Source organism: Lacerta agilis, chromosome 2 (genome assembly GCF_009819535.1).
Source record: "Lacerta agilis isolate rLacAgi1 chromosome 2, rLacAgi1.pri, whole genome shotgun sequence".
NCBI lineage: Eukaryota > Metazoa > Chordata > Lepidosauria > Squamata > Lacertidae > Lacerta > Lacerta agilis.
In genome coordinates this window covers 28,234,789-28,248,310 of record NC_046313.1, presented here as the reverse complement: position 1 = coordinate 28,248,310, position 13,522 = coordinate 28,234,789, and positions in this window count along the sequence as shown.

The window sequence follows — 13,522 nt, the reverse complement described above, 5'->3', positions numbered from 1 at the left end:
GTGTTATGCTTACATTACAGTATTGTGGGTAGGTGCTTCACAAAATGAATAGACATGTATTGCACAATGGCTAAACTGGAGTTGAAACACACACCCCATGATTGTACAGAGAAGTCCTCAAACAAATTTCCTTGCGTAAATGCTCAAGGCTGAAATGTATTTTCAAATCCCTTGGTGCCAGGCTCAATGGTTTCAGGAGCCAGCATAATATTTTAGGCAATACCTCTGTACATAGAGGGAAACATCTTGGCTGTGGAGAAGGGCATTGTTGGATAATAAGGTATAGAACCTGTGGTCCTCCAGCTGTTGCTGGACTACAACTCCCATAATCCTTGACCACTGACCATATCAGCTTGGGTCCGGTGGGAGATGGAGCCCAGCAACATCTGGAGGGCCACAGGTTCCGCACACTGATATGTGTATGTTGCTTATTGACTTGTAGAGGTGATGTTGCTTGCAATACCACATAGTTTGTCAAAGGAGTCTTGTGTTGAAGAACCTGCTGAAACACCTGAGGAGCAGAGGAACAATCAGTCTCCTTAAAGGTCCTCTTCTGCATCCCATCATTTTGGCCTGTAGCATTAGGGTACTTCCAGACAAAATACTATTGCAAAAATTGTACTACTCATGCACACACTTTTTTGCGCACTGTTCACATGGTATCATCATCACATGCCTGCACATACTTAAAAAACAACAACATTTAATCCAGATTTCTCCTTGCCACAGAAAAGCGTTAAGCCATCTATAGGCATATCAGAATTTTCACAACCCAGTTCTGAAGAGCTGTTCTCTTAAGATTGCAACGCACTTGGGATATTGCCTTGGAAGCTGTAATTGCAGTAAAGTACATATGCCAGGACTTTCCTTCCTTCCTTCCTTCCTTCCTTCCTTCCTTCCTTCCTTTCTTTGCAACACCTGTGCAACACCCCTTTTATTAGAACAGTCATATAGCAGTATAGCTAAATATCAGTCTTAAGCAAGATCTCTTTAAAAAAATTAAAAGGAAATGGATGTTTTCTCCTGCTTCAACGTTTCCATTTTGGCCATAGTGAAATTTAATAGCTAGGGGCTGGTATTCTTGTGGCACTTCCTGTGGGGAATTTTATTTTAATCTGTGTTTGCACAGATACAGAATTACCTGCATGCTCATCCTGAACAGGAAAAGGTAGTGGAAGGTGGCAGAGGGCCTAGGAAGCATTGTGTGAAAACATTTCCTCAAGGATTACCCACCTGTATAAGTAGGAAGCACTGGAATGACTAAGACCAGATAATGGGATGGATGATAGTGTTCCAATTGTGCCTACAGAAAAAGAATGGATCCGAATGACCGATTTGCAACCAGTGCCACTTGTTTGAAAGCATTCATAGTCCCTGTTCCTCGGAGCATGTAATTTGTTTGTTCTCTGAGGTGCGTCTCCCCATAGTTACAACTAGCAGATAGGGTGTATCATCAGTGTGCGCATGTATGTGTAACCTACGCTTTGTGGAGGAAGCCTTGCAGAAGGAATGATGCTCAGGAAACTTCCCCGCTGTGCTTGGCTGCAATCGGTTACAACATCGCACACCTCTGCCTATGAACCAGAGGCAGTTCCTGGAACTGAGGCTTGGCAACTCCAAAGTGAATCTTACATATAGCTTCAATTATTGATTAGGAGGAAGGCCTGCCCCCTCCCCAACATGCAGCGGGGGCATGCCAGGCACATAGCTTCTCCGGGATGTATTTATCACAGAAGGGAATGCTAAATCAATAAAGCAGAGCTTTGAAAAACAGCGGAGACGCTCCACTGCCTTTCTGGATGCTAAATCTCTCCTGTGCATGTTGGGATTCTGGAGCAGGGAAATCCCTTGAGGGGTAACCCCACGCTCACCTCTCAGCTCTTCTGAAGCAGCAGGACAGAGCACAGGGTCCCAGAGCAGGCAAGAGGCAATAGAAATTAATCTTGGAGGCTCATGCAGCCCACAATACATAAGAAGAGTTAGTGAAGCTTCAAATTATTCATGGCTCAGACCTGAAGCTCCAAACGTGCACATAGAACAGGTCTGCTGGTTTCAGAGTCAGACCCTGCTGTGCACCACCCCACCCCCCACCCCAAGCTAGGAAAACCACAGACACAAAGCCTTGTCAGTTTTACCAGAAATCAGAGGCGGGAAGAAAGTGAATGAAATGTCACTGGGCCAGGCTAGAATAATATCTATGGGGCTGTATCTCGATTCTGTTGCAAGACAGAATGAGCTAACACAAAGTTACTGGAATGAGCTACCGCAAAGCAGGAAAAGCCTCTGTACTCACTCCCATTTGTTCCCACTGCACTCCCATTGATAGTTTGGGAAATGGTGTACAACACAACCTTCACCACAATCCATATCTTTCCTGTATTTATCTTGTTGTTTCTCATGAAATACACCGTTCTGGTGTGTTTTCTCGCAAACCAGCTATGCTGTGAAATGAGAAAAATAATGACCAAGCTTTGTTTGAAGCTGATAATGCACAGGAATTGAAACAAGAAAGATTCTCTCATGGTTTTTCTCCCCTTTTAATGCACTTCTGATTTCGGCCAAAGTTTTTTTTTTTTTTTTTTTTTTTTAATCACAGCCAAATCAGCCTATGACTTAAAACCCACTAACAGACACAGCTTACATAGGATCTGCACATGCAGTGGAATGAAGCAATAAAATGGACTATCTATCACATCAGTCTGTGGATTGGGGACACCATTTATTCACCACTCTTCCCTGGGTTTAGAATTTCCTGAAAGGAGAAAACTAGAAAATCAAATGAAAAACGTCCTTGCAATTTGCTTTCCCACTAATGACGGTGGCAGGGGGGGTGGAGCTTATTTTGCAAATAGTGGACACCATCTTGGAGTAGTCCAGCACATTCTGTCACTTTGGGATTTCTCCTTCTCACTCCTACATCACTTACTGGCATGTGGGGGTGGGGGGTGGGGAATCCAGCCTCAGAGCCCAGCAAATTCTGCCTTCATGTTCTCTAAACAATCTTTTACAGCCTCTATTTACCGTCACACTTATACAGACCCCACCACAAGTGAACTGGCTTAACACAGAGCTCCTTCCTTCATCACAAACTGCGGTGAGGTTATGTACAAATCTCAGGCTCCACCTAGGTTTACATCCTTTCTTGTGGGCTGAGCGTTGCCAACAAAACACTTGCACTTGTTACTGGTATTGAAATGAGTGGCTCATTTGAACTACTACCAGTCGTAGAATCATAGAATCGTAGAGTTGGAAGGGATCCCAAGGGTCATCTGGTCCAACTCTCTGCAACGCAGGAATCTCAGTGAAAGCATCCGCGACAGATGGCTATCCACCCTCTGCTTATAAACCTCCAAGGGAGGCGAGTCCACAACCTCCTGAGAGAGACAGTTGCACAGTCAAACAGCTCTTACTGTCAGAAAGTTCTTCCTGTTTAAATGCACAAACCCAAAGTTCCAGTGTGTGCTTGAATCCCTCTGACAAAATTCCTAAGTCTTTCCCAAATTGCCTCTAGCATAGCAGTAGGCAGTTGCTATGCACTTACAAGTTGTGTAGTAAATAATGGTTAGAAAGGCAAACAAAAAAAACCGCACTCTATTTTGCCCGTTGTTTTTTCTCCCCCTGCAGCAGGGCAAGGAGCAGCTAGGACAGGGGTCTGCAACCTTTAAGACAAAAAGAGCCACTTGGACCCGTTTCCGAAGGAAAAAAAAGAAACTGGGAGCCACAAAAACATTGCGACATTTAAAACAAATATAACACTGCATTTTATTTTTAAAAATCCGATTTAAATTTAAAAAATCTGATTTAAATTTAAAAAATCTGATTTAAATAAAAAAAAAATTGATTTTTTTTTTTAATCATTCATTTTTATCCACCCTGGGGACCACTACCAGGTCACACCCTGATCCAAGGTGGGTTGCAACAGCATACACATATTTGATTTGTTGTTGTTTTTTTAAAAAAAATGAGTCCTCAACTGCACACTTGTGTTAAATGTTTGTCCCATGTCTAATTGAAGACTGCTGGCTTTTACAATAATGTTAGTGTCTTTTACCCTTAATATTCCAGACCAGAGGCTATGCTCACCTCTTCCAACCTCCTCTCTTGCTAAATAAAGCACAGAATTGCACCAGAGAAGCCTGTGATGTTTGTGCTGACTTGCATACAGGTGGCTGTAGTAGTTCGTAGTGTTCAAACCTTTTTAGGGGAGTTCCCTGCCCCCTTAATGACAATGGCGATAGATTTTGCACATGAACACAGATCCAAGTTAGGACGCCTCTCTTCCACGCCAACAGGTGCTTTGTCAAGGCTCCCCTAACACACACTCAGGACAGAGGAAAAACTGCAACCTTTTGGGGCGTCATTTTCCTACCCATGTCTCTGTGAGAACCAGCCCTTTATTCTGCCTCCCGTAGTACATCCTCCCACTTCAAGAATTCATTTCCTTTGGACTTTCGGCCCATCTCCACCCCTATTACTCCTTGTCCTCGCGAAGGAAGCATTTTCACAAGTTTTCTTTTCGGTGGGCTGTCCGTGCTTCCAAACGCCTGGAAGTCACGACAGGGGCTTCTCCCCCACCTAGTAAATTCTGCCTCTGCATAAGTTACGCAAGTTTGGTTTTCTTTACCAGCCCACCCACCCACCCCCCGGTCGAAGCAGAGCAATAAGTCATTTACCTCAGCAGGGGACAAGCTCAGCTCCAATAATGAAACCCTTCCAAGGAGTGGGGGGGGGGTCGAAACTCGTGACAAGCAGGTAGGTGGTTGGAGAGCAGCATCGGAGGGGGAGGGGGGAAGGAAATGAGAGAAAGCTTTCCCAGTTTTTATGCAAGCCGGAGCCTGAAAAGTTGCCAGAGCGTGTGCGGCAAGGAGACTAAAGAAGTGCTATTGTGGGTCAAGTGACCTAGAACTGGGAGAAAAGAAAGCGTGGGAGAACAAGCCCCTCTTTCAGCCGCCAAGGAGGAATCCCCCGGATCTCCTCCAGCCACAGGCTGCCCAACCAAACCGGGGCAAAGCCAAGGCACCGCTCTTTGCGCCACATGTTTGGAGAGGCCACTTTGGAGAGGCCACAGCTGGAGTGCGTGGCGCAGGCGGCCAACTTATGCTCCCGTGCTCCGCCCGGCAGCCTAAGCAACACACCTGAGGAAGCAGCGGCAGAGGACTCCCCCTCCCCAGTCCCAGTCCCCCACCCCAAGGGACTCGTTGGGGGGTTGCAAAGCCCCCCGCCCGCGGCAGGCAGAGAACTTGACAGCGGTTTCTGCCCAGCCAGCCCAGCTTTGCACCCTGGAAGGCGGGGGCGACGCGACTAACCTTGCCTGGTGAGGTCTGGCGGCGGCTCCGCTCGGCGCTGCTGCGGAAGAACGCACAACTGCCTTTTTCTCCATGCAGCCTTTTTAAGCAGCCACGTCCCTGCTGTGCGTGCTCAGGCTCATAGGCGCCTCCAAGCCCCCTCGCGGCACGTGCACCCATTGGCTCCTGAGACGCCAGAGCGAGTCCCAGCCTTGCTCCAGGGCGGAGAGAGACGCGCGCCCGCGAGAGCGCGGTCTGAGGCTGCGAGCGGAACCAGGAGCGAAGGAGGCAGCGGCAGGGAAACAGGCGCTGCTTCCTCGACCATTTTTAAAAAGAGGGCTTCCCCCCTCGCCCTCGCCCACCACCCGCCGCCCCTGGCCCAGCCCGCAGCTGCCTACCTCGTCGTAGCCTCGACGCAGCAGCCAGCAGCAGCTCCACACCAGCAGCAGCAGCCACACCTTCGGAGGGAAACTGCTGCTGTCTGCTGCTGCGCCTGCGCTGGCAGAAACAAGGCACGACGCATGAGCAGAGCAGCACAGCAGCAGCGCCCTCAGCCTCTGGAGGGCGGGCCGCCGGCCAGCTGGAGGGCGGCCGCTGCCACTGGCCAGCTGGAAAAGTGGACAGGCGTATCCGCCCCGGAGCCGCGGCAAAGGTGTAAAAGAGCCGCATGCGGCTCCGGAGCCGCAGGTTGCAGACCCCCGAGCTAGGACTATTTCTGTTATCCTCTAGCAAGGTGTGAAGTGCTTTTTGTTAAGGAGGAGGACTCTAGAGACCTCAGAATCTCTCTTCAGACAGTCAACTTGAATGTTGAGTTTCTAGTCTTGGGAAATTAAGAACAAACACCCCCTGCTTTTCTTAAAAAAATAAATGTAAATTTGGCTGGTGGGAGGAGATACTTAACTCTTCCTGTTCTCATTGATTATTATTTTTTAAATATTTATATACCACCTTTTCTTCCAAGGAGCTCAAGAACGGGGACATGGTCCTCCTCTCCCCACTTTATCTTCTCAACAACCCTGTGAGGTAGGTTTGGCCAAGAGACAGCAACTGGCCCAAGGTCACCCACTGAGCTTCATGACTGAGTAGGGATTTGAACCCTGATCTCTCAGGTTCCAGTCCACCTCTCTAACCGTTACACCACATTGGCTCTCTATCTCCTGGGTCATCTCTCCTTCTATATCTCCCTTTTAATTTACTAGGTTCTTTGTTGTTGTTGTTGTTGTTGTTACTCTCCCTCCCCTCTTAAGTCCCAAGACTGGGAGAAGTCCACTGCAGAGCAAAACGGCTGAGAGATAGGGTAGTTTGTGTGCATGGAAGGGGTTACACGCTCCTCCCACCTGTCAGTTCTCCCCTATTAGTGCTCCCCCATTGATACAAATATTCAGACATGTGTGTGTGTTTAATGCATATTTGTATGGGGGGGGAGTGTAGTTTCACTCTAAGTCCCCCTTTTCACATTTGGCTGTAGGAGAATGCATGACTCATTGCTGGATAGCAGCGGACCTGGCTTTTTCTTAATGTTGTATATTGGGAACTGAATGATTTACCAGATGCACTTTGCACAAGAAATTGGGGGCAAGGTGGACTTCTCCTTGTCCTCCAGTCCTGGAACATTTGGCACCGGTGTGTCTTGATGCTTCTTATACTCTGTTTGTGACTCACAGTGATTCAGTTTTATTATAGGCTAAAATCCTTTCTTTTGCAAGCCAGCAGATAACTCATGAAAGAGTTACAAATCTTTGTGAAATGGATCTCTATTTGTTATGCACAGACTTCTTCCTGGCCATTGGCCCTTCTCCTTCCTTGCCATTGTTGGGAGCTTTGCTTCTTTCCATATTGTCACGAACTGGCAGGACAGCGGAGAGGAGGAAGAGGATCTCGTTGTGGGGTGTAGCCGTGACTGGAATGCATGAGAGCAGGCTGGGGATGGAGAAGGAGAGGTTGGTGTAGAAAGTATTCATGGGACAATGGAGTATGGTGAGGGGGTGGAGGTCAATGCACAAGAACCAGAGCACCAGGATCCATGCTCTAGGAGGCCGAGGCTGTTTCCTTATGAGTGAACTTAAAGGTAAAGGGACCCCTGACCATTAGGTCCAGTCGCGGACGACTCTGGGGTTGCGGCGCTCATCTCGCTTTATTGGCCGAGGGAGCCGGCGTACAGCTTCTGGGTCATGTGGCCAGTGTGACAAAGCTGCTTCTGGAGAACCAGAGCAGCGCACGGAAACACCATTTACCTTCCCACTGGAGTGGTACCTATTTATCTACTTGCACTTTTGACGTGCTTTCAAACTGCTAGGTGGGCAGGAGCTGGGACCGAGCACAGGAGCTCACCCCGTTGCGGGGATTTGAACCGCCGACCTTCTGATCGGCAAGCCCTAGGCTCTGTGGTTTAACCCACAGCGCTACCCGCCTAGTAAATGCTCATAGGATTGCAGAATTACTCTTCTATCCCAACTTGAGTTTCTTCCCATCTTCCCCTTCCCCTGCCACAATCCATCTATTTTATCAGAATACATACAGAGAGACGTATTAAGAAAATATATATATATAAAAACCCAGCCTACGATCATGGGATTAAGAAACCTGCATCTATGGGAAAATATGGAGGAATGCATGATAGCAATAAAACAAATGTGAAATGAAATGATGTGCTAGTTTGGGCACAACCTTAAGTCAATGGTTATTCCTCCCTCCTGTAGCAGATGATCTCTTTTACCCTCTGTGGTTTCCTGTCCTCCAAAGATGTTTGACTGCACCCATTTGAATGGGTGGCTCGAGCTCTATCCAGATTCTGGATCTCACCTCAAAAGGGGGTAGAATCAGCACACCACCTGTTACCCACTCCCCCTCCTCTGCTCCTAAGAGATTGAGCTAATGAGATAGCAGGTTGCACAACCTAGTCCTGCAATTTCAGGTTCATAACACAACCTGTTAGAATGGAAGCCATTCCAGGTCCACAATGTGGACTGGGGTACACACATGTAACCTCACAAGCAAGCAGAAGCCACTGCCTGCCTCCCAGAGTTGCCCTCTCTTGGAAATCACACTGATGCAGCATACACCTGGTTTGGGGTGGGGTGTGGGATAGGAGCACTTTAAATTTAAGTACTGTAAAGGAGTTTCTGGCAGCTATGATTGAAATGCAAAATAAGCTGGGGTGTGCACATCCACAACTGCCCCCAAAGGCTGCCCAGCCAATCACTCAGCTCTCTGATATCAACTTTGATATTTTATCTGCCCGCAATTTTCCATCACCGAGGACAGGCATTTGTATGTAAGGTATGTGACTGGGAAAACTGGGGAAGTGGGTGAAATCTTCCTGAGATAAAGCTGGAATGTGATGCTTTTGCATTTCATCCAAGCCCATCCCTGCTGTGCTTGCATAATGTTGCTTCAGGGAAGGAGTGACCCTGCCTCCAAGTATATTTTAAGTGGAGGGGCTTGTCTCTGGAAGCTGTGAAGTGATGCTCAAAGAGTGCCCTTTCCTCCCCTCTGATTAATTGCCATAGCCAGATCCTAGCCGTCTTGGCTTTCCCTTCCCACCTCTCTGCTTAGACATCGAGCACTGCATTTTTCCAAGGCTGGGCAGTTTCCCATCCCGATGTTTTTGATGAATCTGATCCGCAATAGTATGCCACCAGCTAACCTGTTCATGTGCCATTGCCGTTGCCATGGCGACCCCCTCCCACCTGCCACAACAACTTTTCCAGTAAAACCCCTGCAGAAATCTGGGCTTCCCGACAGACCCGCCCCCTGGCTGCATACTGGATGGTGGTGATAGGGGAGAGGAAGAGGATTTGTTGTTTGCTGCCTTAACCCTTTGCAGGCTGAGGTAAAGAAATGAGGTGGTTTGATCAGTTTGTGGGTGTTTAGATGATAATCCAGGAATACCAGCACTGAGCATTCATCTGGTTAAGGGGAGAAATACAGTCTCCTCAGCTGCCTTTGACTGGGATAGCCGCCCTCAAGCCTCTCAGGCCTGTTTTAATCAGTTCCATTTCCCTGACTCACCACCTGCAGTTTTCTGGTTTGCAAAAATTAAGAATGGTGCAGATGAGTGTAAATGCAAATATAAAAGCATGGGAAAATTGGGAAACAACCAGTGTGGTTGTTGACTTCTCTTGAACAGAACAAACAAGATGCATTCTGCAGAGAACATTTCCCCAGTAAAAAGAAATGAATAGCACGTTTGCAGGAGACAAAACCTCTTTCAATAATTTTCTTTCCAGTTCAAAGGCCTGGTGGACAATGGGGCTTCACCAACCACACCGCCATTATAAAGTTTCAGGGTCAGGATGAGCTGATTTCTGTCTTTACTACAGCAGCCCAGTTGTGTATCGTTGCTAGTAGTCTCAGTGCCAAGCCATATCTAAGTTTAGCAAGAGGAATGACGTGCAAGTGACAAATAAGGCTGCTTGTGGTAGGGGAAAGCTTTTGATCCAGTTGTATACACTGTAATATTTCCCTTGAAGGAAACCAGTACACCGAGTGAATGGGGACGTTGTGGTGGGAGGAACGGTGCCAAAAGACGGAAGCATCTCCAGCTGCTCTCAAAGTTCTTTCTCCAAAGCCTGCCCATTGCTGTGTCTTGTTCGGTCCAAGGGACCAGTCAGAGGCAGGAGGAGGAGCTGAAGTCCCCAAGTGGGATCATGCCCATACACTTCAGTGTTTACTTCCATGTGGCCCCAGCGGTTGACGCAACCCACCAGCCTCTGAAAAACTGATATTCTTTTTTGGTATGGATTTACCCAGTACAGATGTCAAAAGGCTGGTGCTGTGTCAGGGAAATCACTACCAGGGGTGGCCAACTCCCAAGAGACTGCGATCTACTCACAGAGTTAAAAACTGGCAGTGATCTACCCCCTTTTTTGGGGTTCAGGTCAAAGTTGTTGAGCTTTTTTTAGTAAGGAGGAAAGCCCATGCTGAGCTTTTTTTTTAGGGGAGCCACAGTTCAGTTTCTTTGGGGGGGGGGAGCCAATGATATACCAGTAGGACACCTATCCATGCAACACTGACAAAAACCCACTCATATACTCTGTAAAGAACAATAGTTTGTTGTCTCCTCCCCCCCTTTTCCCATTCCCTTTCTTTATTTTCTCCCCCTCTCTCTTCCTGCTTCTCTTTCCCCATCAACCCCACATTGCCTACAACAAAAATGTCTTAAACTGATCGTAAATGACCTTATGAAAGATTCTATGATTTGAAAATAGGGGGGGGGGAATACAGGGGAGGATTTGGTAGACAGGGTTGCCCTGGGATCTGTCACAGTGAACTATTCCTGTGCATTTGCTCCAGAGAGACCGCTTACCAAAGCAAGCAAGCAAAAAAAAAGAACCAAAGTCTTCCAAAACCCCGCCCCGCCCTCATGCTCTGGACTCCCACCTTCTCTTGTGCAATGTCCCTACAGTGCAACATCCCTCCCTTCCTCTTCCACCTAGAGCCAATGATGGTCAGAGATGTAAAGTGCTTTAATTGTTTTCTCTGCGGCCCTGGGATGAATAATTGAGAGGCCTTTGAGGAGAATTAATTAAAGCTGTTATTGACAGTAAATGGCTTTTCCTGAGATGATGGAATAAATTACTGAGCTTGTGGGGGAGGGAGAGAAGCTTCTCTATTATGTAAGCTGCTCAGGCCCATGAAATGGGAGTGGGATGGCCTAGCACACGCAGGGCCTTTAAGGAAGGACAATTGCTTCCTGCTCTTTGTCAGCCCCAGAATTCAAAAGAAATGCCTCATAGTGAGAACAACAGTGACAGCTTGGGACACTTGAGTGTTCATCTAGGAAGAGTTGTTGCAAAACTAGCCAGAAAATGTAAGGGATGCGGCAGTAAAAAAAAACAAACCCACTTAGATTTTGGGCCCTGTTCACTCCAGAGACCTTTAGACATTGAGGCAATGTCCTCGAAAGCAATGTGTTTTTTTCTTCACTGAAACTAAGTGCTGCAAAACACAGTAAGTCACAATGAGCTATGGCCAATCTCACTGGGTGCAAAACATCTCTTTGGTTCACTAATGTTTTGGTCTATTCAGTGTTTCTATTTTGCCACTTTGGGCATGATGTGAATTGCTCTCTGGATTATCCGTTACGGGTGTCTGAGGCATTTGGTCTACACGATTTTCAAGGCCTTTCTGTGGTAGTGGCCCAAAAGGCCATAATAAATGTGATAATGTGTACTCCTTTAAATCCTTGAGTGTGCTCATAATATAGAATTTATGGTAGCCTGTTACTTTATGAAACTGATGTTTTTGCAAGTTGCTGCCCACCCCCCATTGGGGCTGAAATACAACTAATATGTGAATCACAAAGATATAGCTCAAAGCTAGAACATAAGTTGCTACACATGGTGCAAATGGCTACACGTAACACAGGTTCCCAACATGCACACTAACACAATGTAACAGAACACAGTGGGAATCAGAACTTAATCAGCAGAAATTGCTAGTGCTTATTGCGCGTGTGTATTAAACATGAAATGAGGTAATGATGTATATGAATGGTGAAAATTGAAATGCTTTGTTTGAAACCTTATAAATACCTCTGCCTGGAGACCACCGGGCGGGGTAGCAGTTTCGCGGAACGATCCGACTGTAACCTATTGCTTTGCGATAAACAACGTTGGACTCCTAACTCCTCACGTTTCTGAGTTTTATTGGCATAAACTCAGGAGATAAGCCATTTTTTGCTTACAGCATTTCCAGTTCTGTAGTTTTATGCATTGTTGTAGGTCAGCTGACATTGCGGGTGATGATTTATAAACCTCCTGGCATAAATAAGTCCAGGACTACAAACTGATCCCCTCCTTATAAAACAGGAGCTTCTAGAGTATAATGCACCATATCTGTCAACTTCCTGTTTCTTGATAGCTCACTAAGAACTTGAGGTTTGGAATTGATATTGGCAAGCATTTCATTTTTATACTCTCTAAAAGTAGACGTGTGTTTCTGTGTGAGTCCCTGTTCTGGAGATGCTTCCTGGCTGGCAGGAGGCACGCCCATAGGTATAACTCATAGAGAGGCACAACAGACAATCTCTTCTTGATGTGGGAAATTCTGCTGCATCTCTAAATCAGGTAAGATTGGTACAGTCAATCTTATTCAGAATATAGAGGGGGCAGAATTATTTTTCTCAAAGGGAAGATAACTGGAAATTTGTGTGGTCAGTGAAAAATTCTAAGGCAGTGACTACAGACTGAGCAGGTAACAGTGTGACAGTATGGAAACATGTGTTAAAAAGTATTATGCACTTTAACTGAGGAAGTCCTCTATATCAGGTAGCTTAAATAGCCAAGTAGCTACTCTTAGAAGCTGATGGGAATTATTTTCTGAGGTAAAGTCTAATACTGGGCTCCCCCCCCCCCCACCAGCAGTTCTTGAGCTACTGTCATGCTCATTTCTTTCCCACACACCAGCAGAAAATGGGATTTTTCTCCTGGTCCGTAGGTTTGCCAAGAAAGGCTTGTGCTTCTCAGTAGAGTACAACAGACAGCGCTTGTTACGGAGCCTGAGGCCTGGTGCTTCTTGCCAGTGGTCTGACTGTTCCATTTGATCGATGAAAGCAGCTTTTCTGAGAAACAAATATGAGAGCTTCTCAAGGGGCATTATTACAGCATAGTCACGTCCCCCCTCCCCTTCATTCCTTACGCCCCTGTTCTTGGCTTTTGCTAGATAACAAAAGCCTTTAAATGCTTTGTGCTACACAGTGATACCAGAGGTCTTCAACTGGTTTAATTGGAAATAACGTCGCTGAAGAAACCTATATACTGCTCTATATACTCTCAGCACCTTAGCAACAAACTAAAAAATCAAAGCGGTTTTGAAAAGTTTAAATCGACACTTTGCATGCCATGGTCCGTTTAGTTCTCAGTTCGCTCAGAGTTGTCATGGAAGGAACTGAACTTCTGCGTGTTCTGATCTAGTCAGGACAGGGACTGTGTGCGCATTGAAAGCACATTCCTTCCCTCAGGGAATCCCGGGAACCAGAGCTCACCCCCTCACGGAGCAACAATTCCCAGCACCCTTAGCAAACTACAGTTCCCAAGGTTCTCTGCAGGAGTGGGGTGGGGAGTCTTGTGCTTTCTATGTTCGCCGTGTACACAGACAACTGTTTTCTTAGGAAGCTCCAGGCTTGAGATGGGCCTGCCCCTTCCACACAGCCGCCATCCCTGTAGGAAAGACGCAAGGAACCCAGATTGTCCCCTGATCTTCTCGTCCCACTTGAATATCTCACCGACCTCAGA